At 46.9% G+C, this 27,688-nt stretch overlaps 1 long non-coding RNA gene across 2 annotated transcripts; it reads left to right on the top strand.

Moving 5' to 3' along the window:
• The first annotated feature begins 4,216 nt into the window (after positions 1–4,216).
• Positions 4,217–22,241, top strand: LOC143441166 (uncharacterized). 2 transcript variants are annotated; one of them, XR_013108393.1, is made up of 7 exons: positions 4,217–4,681; positions 7,418–7,588; positions 8,045–8,222; positions 12,512–12,654; positions 20,195–20,287; positions 20,893–21,012; positions 21,666–22,241. It is a non-coding gene; the product is annotated as an uncharacterized LOC143441166 (long non-coding RNA). The 2 variants fall into 2 exon arrangements; XR_013108394.1 differs by lacking the exon at positions 12,512–12,654.
• The last annotated feature ends 5,447 nt before the right edge of the window (positions 22,242–27,688 follow it).

Genomic DNA, 27,688 nt, shown 5'->3' with positions numbered 1-27,688 from the left:
ATGAATGCAGAGACTGGAGACTTGCAAATCAACCCGGTCTTTTTAGAGAACAATCTGGCACCTCACAATAAAAGCCATAAAAGCATCCCTGACCTTTGACCCAATAATCCCTCTTCTGGGAATACATACCATGGAAGTAACTGAAAAGTAAACACAGACTATTTGCAGAGAGATGTTTATGGCTGCCCTATTCATAATAATAAAATCCTGGAAAACACCCAAATGCCTTGCAATTGGGAAATGGTTAAACAAACTACAGAGAACATTAATGTGTTAGAATATTATAGAACCATTACAAGTGACGGATATGAGCACTCTGTCGATACCTAAGGAAGTATTTCCAGAAAAATGTTAGGTGAACACAGTGGAGTATGAAATAAGACAGATAAGTTGATTTCTACCTTGGAAAGTGATGTTTATACAATGGCACAGTTCAAAAAAGGTCACTGAATTATGTAAATAGTCAGAGTGAGAAGGTAAAGAGATTTTTTTCCCTCTTTAGAAAATTGCTTAAATATACATTTAAAAAAAAAAGGGGGGGGGGGAATTGGCAAGCAGCTGAAGCAAGCCAGCGTGATGCGTGGTGATGGTGATCCACAGGACTCTTGAGCTATCCATCTCCCTCTGCAGAGAAAGAAATGAGAATGGGTGGACGGGTGGCTAATTACTGTTAAGGTGGGTAGGTCACGAGGGCAGCGGTCACCAAGAGATAAGTTCTTTGCTGAATAGCTTGTGATGTATAGAGCTTGGTAGAGAGCAAAACCGGTCAGAAGATAATAGAAAAGAGGAGAGGAGAGACAGCTGTGCCAAGAACAATGAATGGGCAGGAGCTCTGGGCCTGGAGAGGGTGTTATAGTCCTGGAGGTCATGCGGATGCTGAGGACAAATGCCCCACGAAGGGAAAGTTGGATTGGGATTCCTGGAGTAAAAGAGGTTCATGGATCGAGATTTTAGCGATTCATGAAGAGCACGCTATACGCAACAGCCACTCATTCGCTTCTTCACCCAGCCAGTACGTGTTGATCCTCCTTTGTATTCAGCTCTGTTTTGGACATCGGAACAACAAGGGTGAAGAAGACAGTGTGACTGGCCTCACCGTGGACTGTGTCCCACCAGGCAGCCCCGAACCGGGTCCCTTGCTCATGCCTAGCTCACAGTCAGCATCCAGTCACCTATTGTTGAGTGAGTATGGAAATGAGATGAATGCTTACTGGTCATCTGAAGCAAGGGACAATGGCATGCAAGGGTCTTGGAAGCATGGTGAGGGTTGTCATCGGGGCCTACAGGTTTGTGCTAGGGACTGGGGCATGAGGGTAGTTGGAGAGTTTGCTGTTCAGAGAGGAGGGCACAACAGGGTTGAAGAAGGGAGACCACTTCTTTCAGGACCAGAGGAAGAGCAAAAGGGTTGGTATAAGATATAATATGTTAGGGCTAAATGCTAGATTTGAGAATGCATTCATAACGGAAATTAAGGTTATAAGAGTTATTTTATTCTGAGTGGCTATGGCCCAGGAAGACAGATTTAGATCAAGCCAAATTCATGTTCCAACATGGAAGAGGTTTTATCAAGTTGGTTTTTTTAGTTTGTTTATTTGTTTTTGTTTTTTTAAGACAAGGTTTCTCTGTGTAGTCCTGGCTGTCCTGGAACTCACTCTGTAGACCAGGCTGGCCTCAAACTCAGAGATCCTCCTGCCTCTGCCTCCCGAGTGCTGGGATTAAAAGTGTGGACCACCACACCCAGCTTCAAGTGTTTATTGTAGCAGAACAAAAAGGGTGGTAAATCAAAATACTTTTCAAATATATCGTTGGAAACATCAGAGAGGCGGGCCACAGCAAGTCGGGAAACTCTGGGATAAGCTTAGATGCTGTCTGATGATACTCATAGCTAGTGCACCAGTGGAAGCTAGTTGTCTGATCAGTTAACACATTCCAAAGGAAACCGGCGTTCTGCACCTTCCAAGTGATTTATGTGATGGGCACAAAGCTCTTAGTTCAGGCACAGAGGACAACAGGTGGCTCTAGAGGCCAAAGATAGCCCAAGATAGAGTCTGGGCTTGCAACACTCATAATCGCTGAAGCTCTGCTCAGTGAATCAGCCTTGCAGAAGGTTCAGTCTGAAGGCTCATGAAAACACCCTTTTTAGAATTGCATTTTTATTATTGTTGTTGTTTGTGTGTGCGTGATGTATGTGTGTGTGTGCAGGCGACTGCCGGGAGTCTGTTCTCTCCTTCCACTGAGTTTCTAGGACGAAATCCAGTTGTCAATCTTGCACAGCAAGCATTTTTATTGGCTGAGCCACCTCTCCAGCCTCATGGAATGTTTTTTTGTGTTTTATAGGCTTCACTGGACAACTGCCTAGGTACTCACCTCTCCGCTAGGGACTGTGGGGTCCACAGAATGGGGAGAAACAGTCGCTGAGCTTACAAGGTTGTAAAATTGGAATTGGTCTTGAAAACTGGGGCAAAGGCAGAAGCTGTTTCTGAGTCCCACAGTGGAGAAAGATGCTGACAACCGCCCAGGGCTCTGTCCCCTCCAGGTTACCTGGGACCCAGAGGCAGAAACAAGAATGCTCTTGGGTGCAGGTTTTCCTAGGCTTGTCTAGAGGCCTGAGGAACACGGGGAACCACACTGCTAGAGAAAAGTCAGACCAACGACATGGCGGGGGCTGAGAGAGAGAGCAGGGAGGGTGTGGCCAGGTGGGGTTAACAGAATGGAGGAAGCAAACAGCTGAGCTCTGGGAAAGTGACAGGCTTTTTCCTCAGACCTTGTCTCTTCTCCTTGAGAAAGAATGAGTTGATGGCACCTGGCTCATCAGGCAGACTCTATGCCGGCTTATTTAGCACCAAGGTGGGGGAACTGGCACCTGGCTCGATTAGTCAGTTAACAAATCTTTACCACACTCAGACCATCCAGTTCTGCCCCTTACTTGCCACCATATGCTCTTGGGTAGGTCACATGACTTCCCCAAGCCTTGTTGTCCTCATCTGTAAAATGAGTCTAAAAACCTTGGAGGGCTGTTCTGAGGAGCATGTGAAATAATATATATTAAGGCCCCAGAGTTCTACCTGTTGTTTGTTTTGTTTTGATGTATGTGGTGTGTGTGTGTGTGTGTCTGTGTGTGTGTGTGTGTGTGTGTGTGTGTGTGTGTGTAAGAAAGAGAGAGAGTGAAAGAAAGCGGAAGGGGGAGAGAGCACATACATACATGCATGCATATGTGTATACATATAGATAAATATAGAAGCCAGAGGTCAAAGGTCAAAGGTCTTGCCCAATCACTACTCTACTTGATTTATATTTTGAGACAGAGTCTCTTATTAGCTTGGCACCCACCAATTAGCCTAGCCCCCGGGTCCCAGGAGCCTTCTAGTCTCTGCTTCCTAGCACTGGACTTATAGATATCTGGCTTTTTAAGTGGGTGCTGGGAACTTAGTACTCATGTTTGTGCACAAGGCCCTTACTGCTACATAGGGAGACCCTGTCTCTAACAAACAAACATAAGCTGTGCCGAGTCCTACAGCCCCCCTCCCCTTCTTGTATGTAATGAGAGACAGAGACACCAACAAGGATAACAGAGCACAGAGCGTGGCCATTGTTAGAGCAGGAGCCTTTGGACTGGAACCATGAGAAGGAGTAATTAGTTCTGCCTGGAGAGGGCAGGGAGGGCTTCCCCAGGAGGGGACTCTTGAGCTGGCCCATTAAGTGGGAGGGGGCAGCCCAGGCTGGCAGCAAGATTTGAGGAAGAGCCACCCAACCTTCTGTCAGCCTGCAGCCTGTCAGGGAGGCAGAAGAGTCTGCTGGGAAGGTGGCTTAGGGCTTTCAGTACCAGTCTATGTGCTAGGCTGGATCACAGGGCTGGTTGTGAAGTGTGCTCCATTTACAGTAGGCATTTGTTTGCAAGGGTGGCTCTGCCCAGGCCACATGTCTCTGATGAGACAGAAGCCACAATGGAGAAGGAAGGAAGACAGAAAGGGACAGCAGGAAGGAGGCCACAGCTAAAACCAGGCCCTGCCCCTGCAGTCACACTGCAGCACGGGAGCCCCAGCGCCTCTCTGCGGTAGTTAGCCATCTCCGGTCGCACTGCATCCGGCTGCAGTAGCCGGCACTGCCATTCAGATGGTCCCTGCAGCAGGTTCTCTCTTGCACACAGGCTAAGACTCTGGGGTGAGGTTGTGGTGGGGGAGGAGAGTCTCAAGACATTCACTGCCATTCTGGGGTGTTCCATGAGCCCCGAGCAGGGTTTCTTTTGCGCTGACAGGAGGCAACCTCAGTCTCTTTTACAGGAGTGAAAGGACAGTCCCCACCTGTTAAGCTGACTCTCCTTTTCAGAAAGAGCGAGCTGTGCTGATGAAGAGTGATAAGTGTCTTTCACTGGGGAGGAAAGGATTTTAATAACGTCTGCTGATGACTCTTGCCCTGCTCCGCTGAGATACAGAGGCCCATTCTTCTTCCTGTTAATAACCCAGTGTAACTGTACTGCAGAGGGAGCCGGCTTGGGCTCTGCCTCAGCCCAGTGGCACCACCACACTGTCTCAGCCAACATCTTTTCTTCCCTCCTTAGTATCCTTCTTGCCCCTGACACCAGATCGCTCATCTGATTCTCCCTTCTTCTTTCCCTTTACTCCTCCTTTCTCTGAGAGGCCCACAGGCCTGGACAGACCTTCTCATCAGGAAACAGGAGAAGGTAAGCTCCCTGTCACCACTCAGTGACAACAGAAGCAGACCTCACCCAGAAGCTTTGTGTCAGTGGACTTCAGCCTGCATTGGAATCACCTATAACCGTTACTAATGGCAGACTTCTGGTTACTATCCTGAGACTCTGCTATCTAGCTCAGCAGAAAGTCCAGAGAACCACAGTCCCCACCAGCCCCTAGGAGGCTATACACCCATCCGAAAGCCTCAGAGATGAGGAGGGACAAGCTGCAGGCTTGGACATATTCTCTCTCCCTCTCCTCCCTCTCTCCCTCCCTCTCCTCCCTCTCTCCCTCTCTCCCTCTCTCCCCCTCTCCCTCTCTCCCTCTCTCCCTCTCTCCCTCTCTCCCTCTCTCCCTCTCTCCCCCTCTCCCCCTCTCCCTCTCTCCCTCTCTCCCTCTCTCCCCCTCTCCCTCTCTCCCCCTCTCCCTCTCTCCCTCTCTCCCTCTCTCCCCCTCTCCCTCTCTCCCCTTCTTCCCCTCTCCCCCTCTCCCCTTCTCCTCCTCTCCCCCTCTCCTCCTCTCCCTCTCCCCCCTTCCCCTCTCCCTCTCCCTCTCCCCCTCCCCTCCCTCTCCTTCTCCCCTCCCCATCCCTCTCCCTCTTCCTCTCCCCCTTCCCCTCCTTTCCTCTCCCTCTCCCTCCTTCTCTCTCCCTCCCCCTTCTTCCCCTCCTTTCCTCTCCCTCTCCCTCCTTCTCTCTCCCTCCCCCTTCTTCCCCTCCTTCCCTCCCTCCCTCTCCCTCCCCCTCCCTCCCTCCCCACACCCCTCTCTCTCTGATCCCATCTAATACCCTTTTCCCAACTCCCACATATTTGAGTCCTAACTCATGTTGGTGCTCTGAGAACTTGAACTGTATGCTGTGCTGAAATTGCTTTTGTGGAAAGAGTAGCTAATATGTACTGAGCATGTATGTATGTGTTAGGAACCCAGGCAAACACTATACACACCTCACGTGTCATCTCAATGATATGGAGGATCACTTTGCCTTCTCTTTACTGCCCTTACATGATGCAACTGGACTCTAGACTGGCAAAGTCAGCCAAGACGGCCATGCAAGCTGCTAGTGTGCTAGACACAGCCCTAACCCTTCACACTACACTCAGTACAAGTACACTGGAGTTGGTAAAAGGGGAGGAGACACCCGAGTGGAGCCACTGTGATGGTTTCTTTTTTCCAGATAGAATAATCCTCAAGAGAAAATGGCGATTTTTACAATTGCCACTTACCCAGTGGCCTTCCTGTGTTTAGCCTTCTGTCCTTTCTCTTGAGTGACCTGACTTCTCCCCACCTTCTCACAAGCTGGGCAGCTTGCCTACAGAGAGGCCTTAGAGATTCCCTCAGATGTCTCTCCCTACAGCCCTGACACCAAAACCAGGAGGTTTAATCCTCTCCTGTTTTCTGGCATTCACACTGGCCCTTACTCCATTCCCTCTAAGCTTCCCTCTCTCTAGACAAGAATTCAGTCACCTGAGCCTCACAATTCTGAGACCTCTACCATCTGTTACATCTGCTGTCACCTTGCGTGTCCCCCTCAATGCTGCACACCATTGCCTCCCTCACCATGTAAAACCTTTGTCACACAAGCCAGCCCCTGCTTCTGCAGTGTGGATTCTCCTTCCAGCCACTAGGACTTTGCCTGTGCAGGGTCCCCGTCAGACAAGCTCGCCTTGTTTGTTCTCTCTAATCCCAGATCTTTGTTCCTTTAACAGCTGAGTTCAAAACCTTCACAAGCTCCAGAAGCTGAGCCCCCTCCCTTCACTCCTCCACACTCCATGTCTGTGGATCACACACTCTCACACCTATGTATGTACTTGTGGTCCGAGGATTATTCAAAGGCTGTTTTTGGTCCATGTGTTTCTCTTTTCCCAGGCAGATGGTGTAGGCTTTTAAGAACAATAACCAGACTCATTTGCTCTTTAGCACCTACAGCCCAGAACACAGAAAGTGTGGCCTTAGTGACTTTGCATTGAATTGTAACAATTCCTAAATGGCCATCCCTTTAATTACAACAAATGACTCTGACGTCCCAAAGCCAGTGGAGTGTGTGCTCTGTGGATGGAGATGATCAGATGACTTAGTGGGGACATTGAATGCAGAACTAAACGGTAGACACCTGCTTTATAATTTCAGATCATCTTCTGACCTATGGTGGAAGTCCACGCCAGGGAAAGCCAATCCATCTCTGTCCTGAGAGGTCAGGCTGCCTGTTCTATAAGACCCCTCCCAGCTTATGCCCTGAGCTAAGCCATCCACTCTTTCTCCTGGCCAATGACCAAGGGCAACATACCTCTCTGGGCTTCACTTTTCATACATGTTAAACAGAAACCATGGTAACAGTAGATGATTCATAGAGTCTTTGTAAGGATTAAATGACAATCCAGAAAGCTCTTGGCCTACAGCTTGGCCCATAGAAACTAATCAATACATGACAGTGATTATTAAGTCACTTGGCCCAAGTTGGGAGGATGGAGTGAAGGCCCATCTCCTTGTGTTCTAGCTCAAGACAGAAGCTGGAGAGCACACAAAACCATTAGATCTCTGAATAGGTCATCTGGGGCCCTGGAGCTAGGACCTTGCCCAGCCATCTTACAGTGTCCCATTAATGACAGCTGCTGGCACTTGGGGTGACCCTGTTGTATAGTCCCATCGATTTTCCCATTACCCTTTAATGCTGTGTATTAAAGGCTTTGCAGATCCACTCTGTTACCTTCTTTCTTTATTATCTCCAGGGCCTGCCCAACTCCTTGGGAGGATTAAATTGCCTGGATGCAGTAAACCTCTCTAGGGGGTAAGAAACATCTTCTCCAAACAGACCTTGGAGGCCAGAAGCCATGGTGTTCCTCTGAACTGGCTGCTCGGGTCATGCACACAATGACAGCACCCTAGGGAACTGGAAACTGGTAAGCTCCAGCCCACTGCTAGTTGCGCAGCAGATGTCACTGCACTGGGGCCTTGCCCCTCTGTTATTTGCCTCACCTAGGCTCTGTCTGTTCCTGCTTAAGAAACCGTCTTTGTGTAGCTTCTCTTCCTGCATTGTATATCCTGCTCTCTGGCCCCGTTTATCTCTGGGCTCTTTTTATTCAGTAATTCCATATGTTATCTTGGATCCTAACCCATATGCAGCTGGACACAAGAGCTGTTTGGAATTTCAGTTGGCCTCGCTCTTCTTCTTTGTGAAATGGGAATATGAGTTCTCCCATTAAGACAGGGAGGAAATGGAGTCCATATGGCTCTCTAAGCAAAAGAGGCCGGGGGAACTGCTGTTATCTTTAAAGAATGACCAAAGATAATGAGGTTGATATTTCATACTACAACTCATTTATGCAAATTAATTCTCTCCTATTCACCTTCAAAAGCAAAGCACAGATTCAAAGATGTGCCTGACACCCACCCTCTGCTGGCATCCTCGTCGGTAAATCCTCACTGTCTGAGATGGGGTGGACTGGAGTTTAGGAAACAGCCACTCACAGCCAAGTCCAGTGAGCCACTGGGGATCAAACAGAATCTCATCATTCCCCTCCCGGAGACAATAAAGTAAGGAACTGACTTTGTTGTTAAATTGGTGCTACAGGTTATCTCACTAAGTTCCCAAACGTACTTTTCACTAAGTGTTGCTTCTCAAGACCATGGCTTTAAAGGGAAATGCCCTTCCAGGAGTGAGCTTTGATCTGATTAGGTATTAAGCAGGGGGTTTATTGGTGGCAGGTGAAAGAGACTTGCTCAAACTGACTTAAGTGAAAAAATGATTTATCAGCTCAGGGACAGAAACACTTTCCGTTAGATTTTATTTCAGACACAGCTGGATCTAGGGACAGAGATGGCATAATCAGGCAATTGAAACCCCAGCTTATCCTCTCAGATCGTGTGTGTGTGTGTGTGTGTGTGTGTGTGTGTGTGTGTGTGTGTGTGTATGATCCCTGGGGATCCCCTGTCTCCACCTTCAGGTGCTGGGCTTATAAGCACGTTCCATAAGACCCAGGCTCTGGCTTTTTATGTTGGGACTTGGAGATTGAACTCAAGTCCTTCTGCTTCTTATGGCCAAGTACTTTACCAACTAAGCCATCTCCTTGTTCCCTGTCTCTCAGAGTTTCCCTCTGCTCCTTCCCTTGTTTTGTTTCCATCAGGCAAACCTAAATATGGTGACCACCAGAAGCTCAATCTTAAAATCCAATGAAATAGAGTTTCACTTTATCACAAGTTTTAACGAAAGTCTCAGGTCAGAGCGTCAGTGGTCTGTCTAGTGTCATGACTCCCTACGCATGATCATGGCCAAGGATATGGAATTTGTTAGCTTATATTTGTATTCTTGAAACTTGACTGACTCTACATGAATGTACAGTGATAGAATCATAGATTTTCTCCCTCCCTTCTTCCTTCCCTCCATTCTTCCCTCCCACCTTCCATCCCTGCCTTTACCCCTATCTCCCTTCTTTCCTTCATATTTTTTTTTTTTTTTTGTGAGATGTCTTCCTATATAGCTCAGTCTGGCCTTGAACTTACACTACCTGTGCTTCAGCCTTCCTAGAGGTGGAATTATAGGCTTGTCCTACAACACTTGTCTTACCTTAACTCTTTTTTAAAGTATTTATTTATTTATCATTTATGTGTATTCATGTTTTCCTGCGTGTATATGTGTATCAGCAGCAGTCCATGGCTGGTGACGTTAGAGGCCAGAAGAGGGCGTTAGATTCCTGAGACTGGAGTTACAGATGGTTGTGAGTCCCCATGAAGGTACTAGGAACTGATCAGAATCAGCTATAATAGCAACACATACTCTTAACCACTTAGCCATCTCTAAACCTCAATTTAAGTCTTCATAATATTACACACACACACACACACACACACACACACACACACACACACACACATCCTTAAAAACGATTAATTTATAGGTTGAGAAAAGGCTTTGACAGGGTGCTAGGGATCGAACTCTTGGCCCTATTCATGTTAAAATCATTCTATTGCTGAGCCTCACCCTCAGCTCTTTGTCATTTGAGACAGCATCTTGCTGTGTAACTCAGGCTGGCCTGAAACTCTTGATCCTTTTGCCCCACCTCCCGAGTTCAGAGATTACAGTATATGCTGCCATACCCAACTGAGAAAAGAGAGAAACTGCCTTTCTACTTTGGCTTGCACTCTGCCCTAAAGTGTAGTTTATCTGGAGAGGTTGGAGAACATTCTAGCCAATTAGCAGGGTTATAGTCTCCTTTGCTTTCCCTTTTACACAATATCTGACCAGTATGTTGGGCAAGACTGTGGTGTGCGTAGTAAGTTACAAGCCAATTTTGGAAGCAGAACTCTTTTCTGAGGGCATCCTTTTCTCCGCCTGCCAATCAGATAAAAGCAGCTCTGCACAGGCTGACTTGGGTCAGGAAGGAGAAGCAAACCCCAGTTCTGAGCATCCTCTTCCTCTTCTTTCTTCCTCTCAGGGTCTGTTGCATGACTGAAGACTCTGGGCTTTGGCAAGCTTAGGTTGAAAACCAGTAGGATATATCAAGCTAACTGTCTCTCTACATTCATTGCTGACTGTCTGGGGCTTCAGCGCCATAGTGATAAGGGACTCAGAATGGACACTTAATGAACACATAATGCCGTATCCTACACCCTCATTGTTTCCTTTAGCTCCCGTGACGGCCCATGAGATGACACTCATTATCATTTTTGCAGGGATGGGAAGAATGAGATGGGAATGGTGTGTGGTTGACAGGACCCAGAACTGGCATCAAACTACCACATGCTTCCTTAGAGGTTTGAAGGATGCCCACAATGTGCCAGGTGCTGTACCAGCTACCATGCTATGGACTGAAGAGTCATTTTGACTTGACAGACTCTGGGAAGGAAAGAATCCAGACACCTAAAAGCACATTCTGTGTGAATCTATATACATTTCAGTATCTATCAACTTATTGTAAATATGCAGAGATAAGAATAAAAACAATAGCTATTCTTCATGCTAAGGTGCATGGCACTCTGGGAAAAATTAATGTGCTGGCAATGTTTTATAGTGGTCTGAGTGAAGATTACACAGGTGCACAAGTATTTAAAAAGCCACCAGGCTGTGCCTTTAATGCTCGTGTGATTTATTAAATTCGCGTGTTTTAATTTCAAATTCTACTCTTTTTTTCCAATTAAAATTTGTTTTTGGAGGACTGGTGAGATGGCTCAGCAGGTAAAGGTGCTTGCTGCCAAGTCTCCTTCCCTCCCCCCACCCCCCCTCTCTTACACACACACACACACACACACACACTTAAAATGGTTATTGAGGAAAGCTCTCACTCTGTAGCCCAAAATATCCTGGAACTCACTATGTAGCTCAGGCTGGCCCCAAATTTGTGTCCATCCTCCTATCTCTCAGCCCTTCCAGTGCTAGAATTATAGCATGAGCCACACCATGCCTGGTTAGTCAAAACTGTCTCTTAAAATCAAATGTGAGGACATTGTACCAGCAAATTAACCAGTCTAAAAATCATTCTGTGAGGACTGGAATCTTCTAAGGACTGTGTGACATGGTCCTCCTGGTACCTCAGCCCAGTAGTGTCTTGAGTGAATCAGGGTGGGAGCCGCACTGTGCAGAGATTGTCAGTAAGAAAGCTCTGTGTTGCTCCTGGTGGCCTGGGGTGACTTCAGATACCCAGAGCCGGTTTTTCAGCAGCTTTCCTCTGCCAGCCCTTCCATACCTCCATCCTCAGCTCTGCACTTTGGGCTTGCCTTAACGTCTCCTTCCCTCTCCTCAATGCTTGCACAGTGGGTTGATGGCTACAGAGGTACTTCCTAGGGATGGGCATAGGACACTAACCTAGGCCTGAGCTCATAACTAGGACTGCAGTGAGAGACTTAGTGAGGGAGAAGGAAACAAGGCCTTCTCAAAGCAATCCGAGCAATCTGTCTCCTGCCAGAAAGTCTGCCCCCTGTGCTCAGTGTCTCATGGGACAATCTTCAGGCTCCCCAGCAAGCCCTCCAGGGACCATGGCTATCTATTTAAACATTACCTAGGTCCCTTGCCTTTTCGTTCCTCTATAAACACAGCTTCTATTTATAGGTTCCTTTGTAAGAGAGACCCTGGGATTCAGGCCAGGGATCTTGGGAGCTGGGAAACCAGAGTCCCGGGGGCCGGATCATAACATAACTAAGTGGGTAAGATGGCAGCAGCCTTGCCATCAGCCTGAATCATTGTGGCCAGAGGGAGCCCTGCTTCCATGGGTATGCAGGTGCTTCCCCCATCTCCAAATGTGCTCTACCTGCAGGAATTATATCTGCAGCCCAAGCCAGAGCTGGCCACGTCTCCTCACTTCAAACTCTGTGGCATCTCTCTTTTCACCTGAAAGCTTGGGGGAAGCTGTGGGCTAGTTACATCCGAGGGAATCAGGGCTGGCCTTTGCACCCAGGCAAGGAGCCTCAGGGGGAAGTGATGAGTCCACTGCCAGCACTTGAGGTGGGAACCCACGGATAACTAAGAGGCACACTTTTCTTCTGTTGGAACCAAGCTAGGATATTTAGATTTCATGGGAGACCACAGCAAATAATGATACATTTTTAACAACAAAATGACCTAGCCATGTGTTTTTTTGTTTTTCTGTTTGTTTGTTTGTTTGTTTGTTTGTTTGTTTTTAATGTTCCTGGGCAGATGGTTCAGTGGATCAAAGTGCTTGCTATATACACAAGCCTGAAACCTGAGTTTGATCCCTGTAACTCCTGGTGGAAGGACAGAATTGACTACTGGAAATTATCCCGTAACCTCTTCATGTGCCCCATGGCCCATGCACACATACTCACATGCATACAATGATAAATAAATAAATATTTTAAATTAATACATATAGGTTGGTCTAAAGAAGAGGCTGGAGTCAGCAAATGTGAGAGGAAGGAATCCAACATGCATTTGTCAATCACTTACTGTGCACCAGGCACTGTGATGGTTCCTGAACACCCCAAGCATTGACATCCTCAGGAAATGGCTAATGAGGTGAGTGACAGGAGCCATGCTTAGTTGACGGCCATGCTTATCAGGGAAGTCTCGTCTCGTCTTGTCTGGCAGGAGCTTCGGGGAAAACCCACCTACAGTTTTAAAGATCATTCTCTAAAAGAATGGATGGGAACTGGGATGACAAAGAAAGCAGGGCGACCTTGTAGAAGAAGGTCATTACCATGTCGTGGGAAAGCGGATGAGAGCAGAACTGGGCTGCAGCATGAGGCATGAGTAGAGAGCAGTTGGATCCGTGCAGACGGAATCTGTAGGAGCTGGTCAGGGGAAGAAGCCAGTGGATTCCAGAACCCCTGGCTTGGTGGCAGCCCCTTCCCGTTCCCCTTAAGTCTCTCCTGAACACCCAGTCATATGATCTCAGGTTTGTCAGTCCTTTACCAGGATCATACACACCTTGAAGCCAAAGACCAGGCCTGTGCCACTCTGAACAAGCCCTTCCAGGTACGATATGCTCCATGAACAGCTGCCAGAGGAACAAGTGTGAACTATCAAGAAAACATTTGAAACAAACCCAGTCCTGTCCACACTGATTTCCCTCCTTTCTCAGGCCCTCACCTCTTCCTTGCACCCCATCAGTGACAGACAGGCCCTAGGGCCCAGGGGTAGAAGTGGCCAGTGGGCACAGTGCCACCTGGAATACTTAAAACATGAATTGCGAGTCAAGTGGCCCCTCTCACAGTTAATCGATGGCGGCATATCCTGATCGCTTTCATTATTATTATTTTCTTATGCATGTGTGATCGGGAGATTTATTGTTGAGGCTACAGAGGCAAAATCAATTATTCATGTTATAAATTAGAAAATGATTTATGTCTACAGGAGACGGGGCCTCAGCGAGCCGAGCCCATTACAGATAAGCTTTGCTGAAAGGACCAAGATTTATCTGTAAACTTCACAAATTGCAGCTCCACAATCCAGTCTTGTTCTCAACCCCTCCCCCCAGGGCACCCATCCCTCTTCCAGAGTCATTCCGTCTTTCTCTGTCACAGACTGTCCCCTTGACTCCCGGTTCCTCTCCCTAGTTCCTCAAACTTCTCTTTCTTCCTCTGTCCTGTTTTTTCTCATTTGACAAATGTCCCCACTGCGTGCTCATATCTCTTATGGGGTCAGACACACTTGAAGCTTCTATACAAACTTTCTAGTTGTTCCAATGGAGGGGACAGGAGGTGACAGACTGAGAAGGAATTCCCTAGGGTTCGTTTCATTCACAAACTTTTGGAGGATGAAGGGCTGAATCATATTGCTCAGAACGGCTGAAGGCAATTATTACCCAGCATCCCCTGCTACCTAGCCCATGCTCTTCTCAGAGAGCTGGGTCAGAAGCAAGGTGATGATGTGACCAGCTCATGGATTTTGCATCAATAGGTAAAAGTTGATCCTCACTGTACTACTAAAAGTGTGACCCTGGACCAGTCACTGATATTCACTAGACCTCTGTTTCTCTACTGTAAAATGGGCTCCCAGCATTAACTCCACCTCATTGCAACTGAAGAATCAAGACAGCAATAAGGACATCAGCCTCAAAGCAGTGCCAGACACACAGGGCGTGCCCAGGGTGTTAACTTCACACAGGTAGAGGAGAGACCATGAGAGAGCATGGCTCGCCTTGTCTGTTACTCTTGCTCTCCATAAAATAGCACCTTTGCCCTGGTTTAAAGGAGACTGTGGGAGCTTGGGTCCTGGGGAAAGGTAGGGCTGTGTCCCAAAGACAGCATCCCCAGTGAAGCACCGTGGGTAAAGGGGAAAGGGCATTTCTCCCCACAAGAGGAAAAATAGCGCCATCCACTTGCATCCTCAGAACTTATGGGTGAGCTTGCTCTGGTTCCCTTACTGCTGCTCCACCCCACCCCTCCCCAGTCAAATGGGGATTGTAATAGTCCCCCTGCTCACCCCACAGGTTGCTGTATATAAAAGGAGGAAAGTATTAAGGATCATGACAACATTGCACAGTTTTTACTGCATTGTGTTGTAGGAATAATTGCATGGAGAGAGAGGGAGAGAAGGAGCAAGAGAAGAGGGAGGGAGGGAGAGAGGAAGAGGGAGAGAGAGGAGGAGGGAGGGAGAGAGATGGGCGGGTGGGGGTGGGAGGGAATATGAGCGAGCACTTCAGGCTTTTGGAGGACAACCACAACAAGAATCCACTTAAGAAGAATTAGTCTCTTAAATGATCCAGTAAATGCTCTTTGGATGCCTTGGAATGGCCCCAAAGCCCTCTGGGAATTCTTCACACTTCCTGAGGACTGTGGCAGCCCTGCCAGGCCACTGACACCTGAGTCCTGGCCCCACAACCTCACAGATCTGAAGCTATTACAAGGGCACAGGGAGCTCTCTTATTCAGCTCAGTGCCAGGAAGGAAGTATTGACCACACAGAGGCTGCCCTTTCTTGCGTGCCCATGCCCGGCCACACCAGGCCCGGGTATACCAGAAAGCAGCTCATGCAGAGTGTGTGGTCTGGGGGGGGGACAGATACAAAGTATATACAGCAGTCTCCAAATTGAAAATAATGAAAAAAAAAAAAAAAAACTTCTGCAGAGAATAAGGATGGACAGTGACAAGATCCAGGGAGGGGACAAGCTCTAGGCTGGGGAGTTTCTATGACTCTCCCACAAGGGAACTCATATTAAAAGACAGAGCCTCTTTTCTCTGCCTCCCCCCTCCCCCCCCCCACCCCCCCGATGATCACAGAGATCAGATTTCAGGTTTTCTTCATTCCATAAAGTCTCCCCGGAACCCTAGACTCTTCCCTACTTCCATTGAACTAGCCCTTATAGATCATCCTAAAGTGGGAACATAATTCTTCTCAGCACCCCCAGGCTGTTTCCCGAAATCCTGATACCCTTCTTGCCCATATCCTGTTGTATGGTCCCTAAGTATCCTGCATTGACCCAGGCAAGAGCCAGCTTCAAGAACTTCTGGGAAGTCATGAATCTTTTTTTTTTCCTTCTAATAATCTGGGTGAATCTAGGGCCTTGTATGTGCTAGGCAACTGCTCTATCCAAACGCTTGCTTTTTTTTTTTTTTTTTTTTTTTTGAGACAAGGTCTTAGTAAGCATCCCTGGCTGATTTTGAACTCACTGTAATTCATGCTGGCCTTGAGTTTGAAATACTTATGACTCAGCCTCCTCAGTGCTGGGATTATGGGTACGTGGCATATTCCAACACGCTCAGATGACAGCCTTTTGATGTTTTTCTTAAATTGAACAATAAGCCTCAGAATTGCTTCAGCTCCAAGGATACTCTCATTGGGCCAAACAAACCACTAGATTCAACTTTAATTCTTTCATTTGAATCTCCAAATACTGGAATGTCAGCTCTTTCCCTCTGAATCCCCATTTCCTTAAACAGAATTAGGTGATAACCACTTCTCTCCTGTTGTGTAACAGTTCCCTCTAAGATTGAAACATTCTATCCTGCAGGAAGCTCCTCAAGAAGAAAGGCAAACAACTCAAAATAGCTTCAGGAAGTACCTGAAACTGACTAGATTCACTAGGCCCCGCCCTACCATAGTAGGCAATAAAAGCTGAGCATCCCCTCTCTGACAGAAGGAAACTGAGCTTTGACATAGACTCAGACAAGACCAATTGCCTGGAAGATGCTGTATAAGCCAAGCTTCCCAGAAGAGATTTAGACCAGAGTCACTTAGAATACTATCCAACCTGTTAAATTGTCTGTGGGCTGTGCAGTGTGCCTCAGATTCCCAGCTTTTATGAGCTGTCACCCATGCAGGGATGGGCCATGGTGATGCAACTGTCTTTGAGTAATTTCTGCTTCTGTAAGTAACCTCTCACCAATACTTCTGTAAGTAACCCCAATAAAAGTCATTGATTCACCAAATTGGACTTTGGTGGTAACTGTACTTTAGTCTGTCATGGGATCCCTGCCTAGGGTGAGTAGACATGTGTGTTGTCTACACCACTTCCACATGGGTCACGCCTATGGTGCAGCTCAAAATCATTAACATGGCAAAGAAAGTCTTTTGAAAAGAAGCTCCTGTCTTCTTTTCTATCAGAACCACTCACTATGGGCTGTTGCATCTTCATGCCTTTCATTGCTCTTCACTCAGTATCAGTACCTTGTTGGAATAGCATGCTCCAGCTCAGACATAGCCTTCAAGTTCTTATGGGGAAGGGAACAACTCAGTGTGCATGGAGAGATCTTGGCTTGGGTCTTGCATTTCTAATAACTAGCTGATGTCACCCAAAACACTCATAGAGCCCTACACACCCCAATGTCTATTTTGTTTGTTTTTGAAGCATGGTCTCACCAAGCCTATACACCACTATACCAGGCAGTATCTCTTTATCTTAACTCAGCTTAAAGGGACAGATGGCATTGAACCCCGGCAAAGAGATAGGGAGCAGCATTTTAGTTATGTGACGAGGCTTTATAGGAGCTACCCAGCATGCACAGGAACAAAGTCTTGATGCTAATGCAGAGTGGATTAAATACCCAGGATGAAGATACTTGGGGACAGGCACCATGGGGGACTGACCGATTGCAGCATGCCTTTCGGTCCAGGAAGGAAACTGGGGACTTGAGAGAGAGAGAGAAGGTAGCAGATACAGACACATAATAGGGGCCAGTAGCTGCCCTGGGACACCAAACTGCTTTGATGGGAATGGAACGTTAGCTCCTGCTAGAGACGAAAGTGCAGGTTGATGAACTAGCTTTGGCAACGCTTGGTTACCTTGTCCTGCCAATAAAGTCACCAGGATTGAAAAATGGAACCAGCTCCTTCCCTCGTCCTTGTCCTTGAGTGTTCTATGTGTCTGAGCTCTGTCCTTTACGCTGCCAAGTTACCTTGGCCGCCCCTCACTCCTAGGTGGTGGAATGCCCACCCCCAAGCGCTCCTCCCATGTAGGTAATGTAGCTGCTCTTTAGTGGGTACTAAAGGTCTGCATGGTGCTGGAACTGAAGATGTCTGAATCATACGGGAGGTGACTGGATCCAAAGATGTCTGAATCATAGGGGAGGGAACTGGATCTGAAGATGTCTGAATTAAAGGGGGGGGGGGACTGGATTTGAAGATGTCTGAATTAAAGGGGAGGTGCATAGGTTAAAAAGGAAGGGGCCCGTCTGAACCAAGGGACAGGTACCTGTGAATAGTTGAAGACTAAAAGGTCTCCATCTAGAGTACTTACTAGGACAGATACAGAATACAGTAGTTTCAGCATCGAATAGGGGCCCTGCTGCTTAGTAGCTGTGTGACCTTGGCAAAGTAACTTAATCTCTCTGGGCGTCAGTGTGCTCATCTGAGAATCCGGGGAAATGATGTATAGCTTACATAAAGTTATTTGCTTAACACACTGCCTGGCATTTTTATGACTGCTTCATAAGTGGTAGCTGCTATTATTATTAATAATAATAATCCTCCCAGCCAAAGCTTCCTGCTCTCCCTCTAAACCATGTGGGAAGGTCAGGAATTAGAGCAAAGCAAACAGAAAGAGCATGAGACTGACATTAGCAAGATAATTTTGGCTGAGAAGAAAATGTGCTCGTGCAAGGAGTAGACTTGTGTGAGAACTTGAGAGTCCTACTTCAAATCCCCTTTGGCATGCCATCAACCAGGTCGGTGGGCATTAGGATGGAGCAGCCCCAAGGTTTATCTTGCCCAGCTCAGGTTGGGTACTCATGGGGTCTTCAAAAGACTCCAGCTGGGAGTCAGGAAGAGAAAAACAGAAACTAGGCCTGGGTTTTTCCTCTCTCAAAGGATCTCTTAAACCTCAGTGCAGAAGCCTAGCATGCATGTAATAAATGCTTAATACATTTTTGTTGCTTAGAAGGAAAGGAGATAGGAGGATGAGCTGGAAGGAGCCTAGAGGAGGAGAGGAAGAGAGGTGGGTGCTATAGAGGAGGCCAGTAGGAGCAACTTGTGGGGAGGGATCTGGCCCATACCTGCCCCCTGCCTGTGGTACTCTCCAGGTGAGCATTCTGCTCTGTCTGAAGTTTGTTTGCATGTGTTCTCACCTAATCAGTCCTTAGAGAGCTTAGAGAGCCGGCTGCTCAGCTGTGCAGATGCCAGCAAAGCCCCTGGGCCCCTCGCCTGCAGACCCAGGCCTCAGGTGGCCATGGAGGTAGAAGCTAGGGGCCCCCAGATGCTTCCTGCTTCCCTCCTCCACTGACCCCGTGGATCTCTTCAGCTGCCATCTCTGCTGCTCTCCTTGCTCTACTGCCCAAGCAGTTCATTGCTGCGCTGTCCCTCAGGCTTTGGAGCCATCCACGCCTTTGCGGCTTGGCCTGCTTCACCCCTGAGACAGCCCGTGAAACCTTCCACATCCACCTGCCTGCTTGTAACTGGCTCTTCCCTGGCCCCACCCCCTGCCCGGCCCACCACCACTACAAGGAACTTTCCATTCCCTGGGTAGTGAGACAGCCAGGGTAGAAAACTGCCCCACTAAGCCACCTCTAAATTTAGTCACATCCTTGGACCAGAACGTTCTCTGCTCCTCTTGTCACCCTGTGCCCTTCTTCTCCTGCCAAAAGATAATGCTTCTATAATTTTCTGTATTTCTTTGTTTCTTGCATTAGAGATAGGACAAAAGGAGAAGTTCAAATGCCACCTCCTCCATGAGGCCTTCCCAGAAGTCAGCTTTCAAAATAACTCACTTTGCTTACAACACTTCAAAGAGTCCCAGGCTTCCTGCATGAGTCAGACATGTGTCTTGTCTGCCCACCCCACCCAACACTAACTTTAGCACAGGGACCCTCTTACTCATCCCTGCTTCTTTGGCACCTAACGTCTTGCTTACATCAGGTTGCCAGGCACTCAGCTCCCCTAGAAGATGAAAAGTTGTATGGTTAAGAAAGAGGGTTGTTTCAGGCTCCTAATGCCCCGGGGAAGGAGCAATGACTTGGCTGTTTTCTTCTCCAGTCCTGTGGGTCTCAGACGCAGAAGGGGCCGTATCCACCTTATGTGCAATTCCCATCTGTCACTGAATCTCATAATGGCTGTTTCCCTATGTAGCTGTGGTTTGGGGTTGGTGTATTATCTACTAGGACCTTCAGATCTTTTTCCTCCCCATGAGTGTACCCAGTGAGTGCTCTCCTCTCCCACACATGCATGCTTAGATGCGTATATGCACATATAATCCATATAATCCATATAGTTTATTTCTTCCTATTTAGAGAAAAATGCACAGTTTGCCTTGCTTTCATGTGCAATTACCAGGAGGTTATCCCCTGTGGGCCAGTGTTCATCCTTTTTCTATGTCTGGCTTTCTTTGTTAGTGTCCTAATGACACTTGAAAGTTAAAAAATCTGACCATTTGTTGGGTGGTGGTGGCGCATGCCTTTAATCCCAGCACTTGGGAGGCAGAGGCAGGCGGATTTCTGAGTTTCAGGACAGCCAATAACCAAGGTTACACAGAGAAACCCTGTCTCAAACAAAGAAGCAAACCAACCCCTCAGCACTTTTTGCCCCTCTAGATCCTCTCTCCATACCCATTAGTCAGTTGGTTCCTGGGAATGTTTCAGAGCCACACTTCCTACTTCATGTTCAGAGTTGCCATGGTTATTTTCTAGGTCTTCATCCTGTCTTGGTTCAGGACCATCCCTCAAGGATCCTGGAACAGGAAAGAAGAGGAGACAACATAATCCAAACTTCTGACTTTAGAGGTGGGGAACCTGAGGTTCAGAAGTGAATTGATTGCTCAGTGTTACACTGACAAACTGAACATCCCAAGACTTCAGGGTCCCCTGCCATGTGTAACTGTTTGTAGCACCTGTCATGGTGGTACAGGGCATGGCTCTTAACAAGCACAGGCATAGTAGACAGAACCAGGTTCTAGGCAGGGGCCCCTGGTTGGTTCAAATTCTTTATACCTGCAAATGCATAGGCTGCTGGACCTGTCTCCAGCCTCTGCTTAGCTCTTTTTATTTGAACTGTGCTTAACATCCAGTCAGTGCATCCTTGGCAAACCGTCTGCCTCATGGGTCTTAACATGGGTACCTACTAACACGGGTATCATATTTCTTCTAAGACTACATTGTCATCGAGTTTTTCTAGGAACAAAACACTGACTAGATGATGGTGATATAGACATACTAAATCCATGAAAATCCAGACATCATCCTGGCAATAGAATCAATTCGCCAGTGGCAAGGTGGTGAGCAGATGCAGGAGGGGTATAAGACCAGACAGTAGGAAGTAGAGGAACTAGTAAGGGGGAGCCTTCACCTAGTCCAGGAAGCAGAGATAAAAGTTAGTTTCTGTCCCACAGGAAGTATGCTTCACAGGAAGAGCTCCTGAGAAAGACAGGCCGGCCATGCTCAGCTGCTGGAATGTAGACCAGCAGGTGTTTCACGCAGATGGTGTCTCCACTGAGTGTTTTCCTGTCTGGGTAAGCTGTGCTACCAAAGAAGGACTGTCTCAAGCCTCCTGATGTCTTTGGTGGAACATCCAAGGCCAAGACACAATTACTAGGCTTCCGGGGCTGCCATAATATGGTGCTGTAGATAGTGGCTCAGAAGCAGCAATCTAGGGCTGGCAAGGTGGCTAAGCAGGGACAGGGGCTTGCCACAAACCCTAAGGGCCTTTGTTCAGTCCCTGGAACTCACATTGTGGAAGGAGAAAACTGACTCCAACAATTTGCCCTCAGACTTGGCTATGTAATTTGCTTTGCCCAATGAGATGAAGCAAACATATTTGTTAACAGAACGTGCCTATATGTTCCAAAGTCTTGTACACCTGCGTTCGTTAGTCATGTGCCTCTGCCATGTCATGAGAATGCACCTGGGCTAGCCTGCTGGGCATTCATTGACCTCTTTGTCTCATTTGTCCCAATCAACCAAGCCGTCAAGTTGAGGCTACCCTAGATTGGCCAACAGCAGGCTAGCATCCCCAGAAAGCGGGGAAAACTCAGCTACTGTGGGCCCTACATCCTGCCGAGTCCAGCTTTAATCACTGGACCACAAGATAAACAAATGCTTACCGTGTTAAGCTTTGGGGTATCGGGGCGGTTTGCTAATTGACATTACCTCTCGGTGGTAACAGGAAGCTGATGTGGGACACAAAGCAAGACAGGAAGAATTCAAGCCCCAGACAAGAGTCAGTAACTCAGAAGCTCTGGAACGTGAGGGACTCAGAGGCTAAGACCCCGATGAACCAGGTGAACCAGACTAGTCGGAGGCGTCAACCCTACATCATCTTCTTCCCTGCCTTGTGTCTCCAACTTTTCCTAAGCTTTGTCCTTCACCGCTGCTCCGGTTGGTTCTTCCTGCACCTGCCTGACTCTGGCACTAGATTGCATATGCCTTGGCTTATCCATCACTGTCTCTCTTCTCTCCATGTCCCACGAGGGAGAGAAACATGCTGCACTGAAGCCAGAAGCCCAGGGTCTAGGTGTGCTCTGCCAGCTCTAACTGAGTGACTTTGGGCAGCACTAACCCCGCCCCTTTATCAGTGAAGTGAGAGCTGGGGAGCGTGAAGTCTAGGTCCCCCCAGGCCCTGTGTAACCCCAGGCTTTTTGTTCCTTGCAGGTGCTCTCCTTTGCCCTCCGCTCTCTGGCCCTTGTCCTTGCTTTCTATTCTGTATGCAGTTAGTTCCAGCTACTCAAGGAATAAAGCATTAAAAACCCATGTGTTTCTGGTGTCATCTATTATCAGCTCGCCCTCATCATCTATTAGGGAGGAACAGTCCCCCTTATCTTCTCTTGTTCCCAGTGTATTTTAAAGAATGTTTTTTCTATTTCCTTTTATGTGTTTTGCAGGTCGCATCTCATTTCTTTCTTTGATTTTTCTCTTCTTCTGCCTATAAATTCTAGCGGTTTCTTTGTTCTCTTCTTGGGCGATTGGGCCAAGCTTCCTGATTTTGCCTTTCCAACTGGCAGAGCTGTTCCCTCTGCAGCTTTTTGTCTGGCCAATGAGCTTTGTCCTTTATCACTTAACCAATCTTGTTTCCTGTTGGAAATTTTTTTTCTTAGCTTTTTAATTAATTCTTATGCTGGAGAGCTGGTTAAGTTATAGCCTGGCAACTTAACCATTGGAGTGACCTTGGGAAGGTCACTTTAGTATCCTGCCTCAGTTTCCTCTGTGGAACAGGGAAGTAATGGCTGCCCTTGTTCTCTGCAAAGCTGTTCTGAAGATCTGAAGGGGATGTGGTCGGACAGCCTTTGGTCAATGGCAGAGAAGTGGACATGTTTGATCACCCACATCAGAATAACAAGTTCTGCATTGACTTGAGGAGACCAAAAATCTACAGAGCAAGGCCTCTTGCTTTCCTATACCTAGCTTCCCGTAGCACCCCTCTCCCCTTCTCCTCAGGATGAAACTATACAGGAAGCCCTAACGTGACTGTCTAGGGCTGTTCTCACTGGGTGTTTGCCATTAGTTTTTGTCTTTCTTGACTCCTCATTCTCTCTCTTCTGATGTTTAGGGAGTTTCTTCCTTGCTTCAGGAGACCCTAAGTGTGTCATTCATATACCCTGTGTACCTGACCCTCCCCACAGGGGAAGCCATGCAGTTCAGGTTGACACATCAGAGCATGTGCAGTATTTAGCCTATGAGGGGCCACTCGGCATCTCACTTGTGATTGATGTTTAGAGATGGAAGAGAGATGATATTTTCATGTTGGTGTTGGGAAGCAAAGGAGGGTGGAATTCTGGGACTCCTAGAAGCCATCTTGTGTCCATGTTCAAAGAAGGAGGTCTGGGGGAAAAACGGACAGAGTCTTGATGATAGAACACAATCTCCTCCTGCACAAGGTTCAGCCAATCTGAAGCCTCATCTACAGCAGACTTCCAGGTCCCATGAGCTAATGACATTTTGCTTAGTCACATCAAGGTAGGAAACTGTCACTCTCCTGAAAGATGTCTGATGCACATTCAACCCTCATCTCAGATAGTCCTGGAGTCTCTCCTTTCTCTCTCAGGTGATGTTCCAGGGGAAAGGGGATACCTAGGAAAGGGGAAAACGAAGGGGCTGAACTTCTCCTTCAGAATTCCAACAGGCCCTTAGCCATACTATTTCCTCCCAAGGAGAAAAGGACATTCCTACTGGATCATAAAGGTGGAGCAAGGGCCCGGGCTTTGAAGGGAAACAACATGGACCTCCACGCTGCATCATTATTTATGTCATGTGATCTCAGACCCATGTCCTCTCTTGGTGGCTGTCTTATGAACTGCTAGAAACAATATATACATGGAGCCTGGTTTATAGTAGACACTCAGTTAATGAGAGCAGTATGAAAGCTTCCCCAACCGTTCCTTTCATTAGTTTACTATTTTAAATTTTTTATTATCATATATTAGCCCTACAAAATAACTAGTTCCGTTACATGTGCTTTGATCATGCTACCCTGGTCTCTCTCAGATCCTCTCCTCTGCCTGCTGGCCCTCATTTTTCTTAATCTGATTTTCTAAACTGAACTTGTCTCTTGTTTTCCCGTGTTTGTTTCTTCTCTGAAACCTGTGTTATAATGGATTCTGGCCATTTCCTCCCAGGTGATATTCAGCTTTAAAATGTTCAATGAATTCTCCTTCGCTCCTATATCTGGATGCTGACTGCATGTGAAAGGCTTGCAGCAAATGTTTGTGGGATGAATGAACTGGCGAACAGTGACTTAGAAAGAGCATAAACCTCATTAGGCCTCTACTTTCAGCACGATGGAGCTGTCCACAGTGCTGCCTGCAACCGGAGTCTGACCTTCGAAGTTAATATGGATGGCAAAGCTGACATCTTCAGCTGTTTTGAGTGTATTATCTGGTCTCTCCAACCTGGAAGTATCATCTGTTACTATTCCTCAGGGTACATTTCTCCAGTTATTCACCAACAAAGCGTTGTGTGTGTGATCTTATACCAGGAGACCATCTAAGAGCTTACAGACTCACAAACAAACAAGCAAACAAACAAATAAGAAACAAAAGCATTTCATCACAGATTCTACCATACCTACTTTATTGCTACTGGAATGAAAGTAGAAGCACACAATATTGAGGCAGGAAACTGTTAGAGATTTTAGATGCCATTCTTAAATACCCCAGCCCTTCTTTCTCACCATACCTTACTTATATAGAAGTGCAAAAACTGGTGCTCCATTCATTTCTCAAGGCACAAGAACATGTGGGCCTCGTGCCCAAGGCTATACCACCATCTTATTCCTTTGTTTAAGGATCCTTTGCTCTTTTGGTCTCTCAGATTGGTCCAGCAGAAGAGCCAGCTGGCACAGAATTTTAGTCATACATGTCACATTGTCATTACAGGTCCCAGGAACACCTCTGAGAAGGATGTTTCGCCTCTTGCCTCTGGGAACTGAAGATATCCCAGATATTCTACCCCTGTCTTTTGCTCATAATATAACAATTCATCTGTCTACAATGGCTGATGCCATTTAGTGAGGGAAGCCATGTAAATGTTGGGCATTCTACCAAACAAATGGGGACACAGATGATATTCTCAAACATGCTTTTGTCCTAGAGTCCTTTCACACTGGTCCATCTTCCTATCCCATCTTTGTCTTCTATTCTGCAAGAGGTTTCCTGAGGGAGAGCTATGCTTAGTGAGGAAGAAACGTCTCTGTGTGTCTGGTACTCAGCTTTCTTGGCTCTAGCTGTCTCCTTCACCAGACTATTAGCTCCTTGAGGACAGAACCCAAATCCATTTTGTCCACATCTGCCTGCTAAGTACCTGGTTTATAACAAGTGTTCAAAGAATCCTTTTGGAGTGAAGACATAAATAAAAACTGAAGAGAGAGACAGGAGAGGCAAGTACAGTGGAGGCGTGTCTCTGCTGCATGTCTTTGTCTTGTAGCTAATGGAATGGGATGGATGAGAGAGCGGGGGTCCTCAGAGGCTTGTCCTAGGGGGCTCTTGTGCTCCCTCTCCTTGCCCAAAGGCCAGGGTTGCTTCCCGTGATTTTTGATCCAGGGCTGACATCAGTTCTCAGAGGAAGACACAATGGGCATCCAACTCTCTCTCCTTATCCTTGTCCAATCATCTGTAACTGTGACAGATGGCAGCCAGAGAGGGCTGCATGTGAAGAGGGGCAGAGGCAATGAAAAGACCAAGGCAGAGAGAAAGGATCTGCCTCGGGGCTTCAGAATCAGGTCATGTCTGAGTTCTGAATACTCAAGGTGGACAAGGCCTTCTGTGCTCCTCTGGGACGGGCTGTGTTCTCCATCAGCCCACTCTGCAGGCTCGGAGGTCATGCGTGTTTGAACCAGTCTGTAGCAATCTATGTGCAAAGCACTGTAGACAAGCTGTATAAGGGAGAAGGGGTCTGGATGGTAGAAGTTGTCTCTGCATCTTTATAAGTACCCAGAAATGCTATCGGCTCTGCCTGTCTTAGCTGGACAACTGAAGCCTCCAATATTTGACCTTCAAACTACTTTACCAGCCTCATGGTCCATTACACTCTCTCTATGCCTCACAGCATCCCTTTCCTGCCTCCCATGATTTTTCAGGGAATTTGATTAGCAACTTCTAAAATGTGTATGGAGAAGGCAATGAGCAAGAATGGCCGTAACTATCTTGAAATAGAACAAAGAGAAGGTTCTTGTTCCACCACACAGCAAGACTCATTACCAAGCTATATGAACCTAAATAATGTGGTACTGGCCCTGGTGTAGACAAAGCAGACAACGAAACAGCACAGGATTCAGAAACAGGTAAGTCTGTGAGGGAATTCGGTTGTGGAAAGTAAAGTTTTTAATTCTGGAAGAAAGAAGTGCTGAATCATACTACGGCCTTTAACAATCCACGTGGAGGAAAACAGCTGGGCCACTGCCTCACACCACCTAAAATAAGTTATGGGTAGGTAAGAACTTTCAAATATCTTTTGACTGCTTTCATTTCTTTAAATGTATACATATCTATACCACTCTCCCCTTGTTCATATTGTTCTTCCTATGTAGGACGATATGATGCTAACAAGATTCCCTCTCTCTTACAAACAACTCTCTCCTGAAGGGCCAGGCTCGATCACCTCCGCAGTGAGGTCCTTGCTGGTTTCCCATTGGATAGAAAGTTCTGCAGTATGACTTACATTGTATTTCTTTATATCCATCCGCTGAGTCTAGAAAAGTGCCTGGCAAGCATAAAGAGTTCTGTAAATGTATGCTGATTGATGATGCTGGTGATGCTGGTGATGGTGGTGATGGTAATGAAGAAACTTAGCTGAATGCCCTGAGTAATGGGATGGATGACTCATAGTTTGTAAACAAGATCATCATCATCAAGCTCTCTAATTAGACTGGGAGTCAGGAGTTCTAGCTCACTTACTTCTCTGGCATCTATCTATTAATTCCGGACTGGAAATTCAGAACTTAGAGCAACCCTTGGCAATCAAGGCCGTCTAAGATCTTCAATGTTGTATAGGCAAGAAAGTAAAAATCCAGCAAGAGGCAAAAGATAACGAAACCACAGGACTGAAGGCTACCGAGGCACTCCTCACCATGATAAGTCAGTGACTTACAAGGCGTCTGTTGAGCTGGTTCTTTGTGGCAAACCTGAAGATACAAGGTGACAGGGGACGTATAGCTACCTGTGTTGAAGCCATAATTAAGAGCATGAGTTCTGAAACTAGAAATATATGTATCTAAATTCTAACTCTGCCACTAACTATTCTTGTGGCCTTGAGAGAATTACTTTACATCCCTAAACCTATGTATCCTCATCTCTAAACTGGAGACAGTATAAGATGCCTCTTTCCATAAGGGAGCCATGAGACTCAGGTGTAGTTGTGCATATAAAATACTTAGCATGGCAATGGGCATCTAGGAAACAATACATGCTATCAGGGCTTGTGTGTACAAGTGCATTTGTGTGCATGCATGTGTGTTGCTTTTTAAAAAGAAAAAAAATCAGGCAATTCACAGGGTCTGAATGACAGACCTAGTAGGACTCCAGATTATTACAAAGGATTCCCAATTCTGCATGACAACAAAGAAAAATCCATAGGATGAATAAATAATATGTGTTTCATGCATCTGTCTTGCTATTTTTTCAAGTAGATATAAGTGTGGCTGTAATGGGAAGCCTGTGCTCTAAGTCAAGGAAAGAGAGTGGCTGTTCACGCTATCAC

Source organism: Arvicanthis niloticus, chromosome 1 (assembly GCF_011762505.2).
Source record: "Arvicanthis niloticus isolate mArvNil1 chromosome 1, mArvNil1.pat.X, whole genome shotgun sequence".
Lineage (NCBI taxonomy): Eukaryota > Metazoa > Chordata > Mammalia > Rodentia > Muridae > Arvicanthis > Arvicanthis niloticus.
Note: the sequence above shows the minus strand (reverse complement) of the source record. Positions and strands in the feature narration are given on the sequence as shown.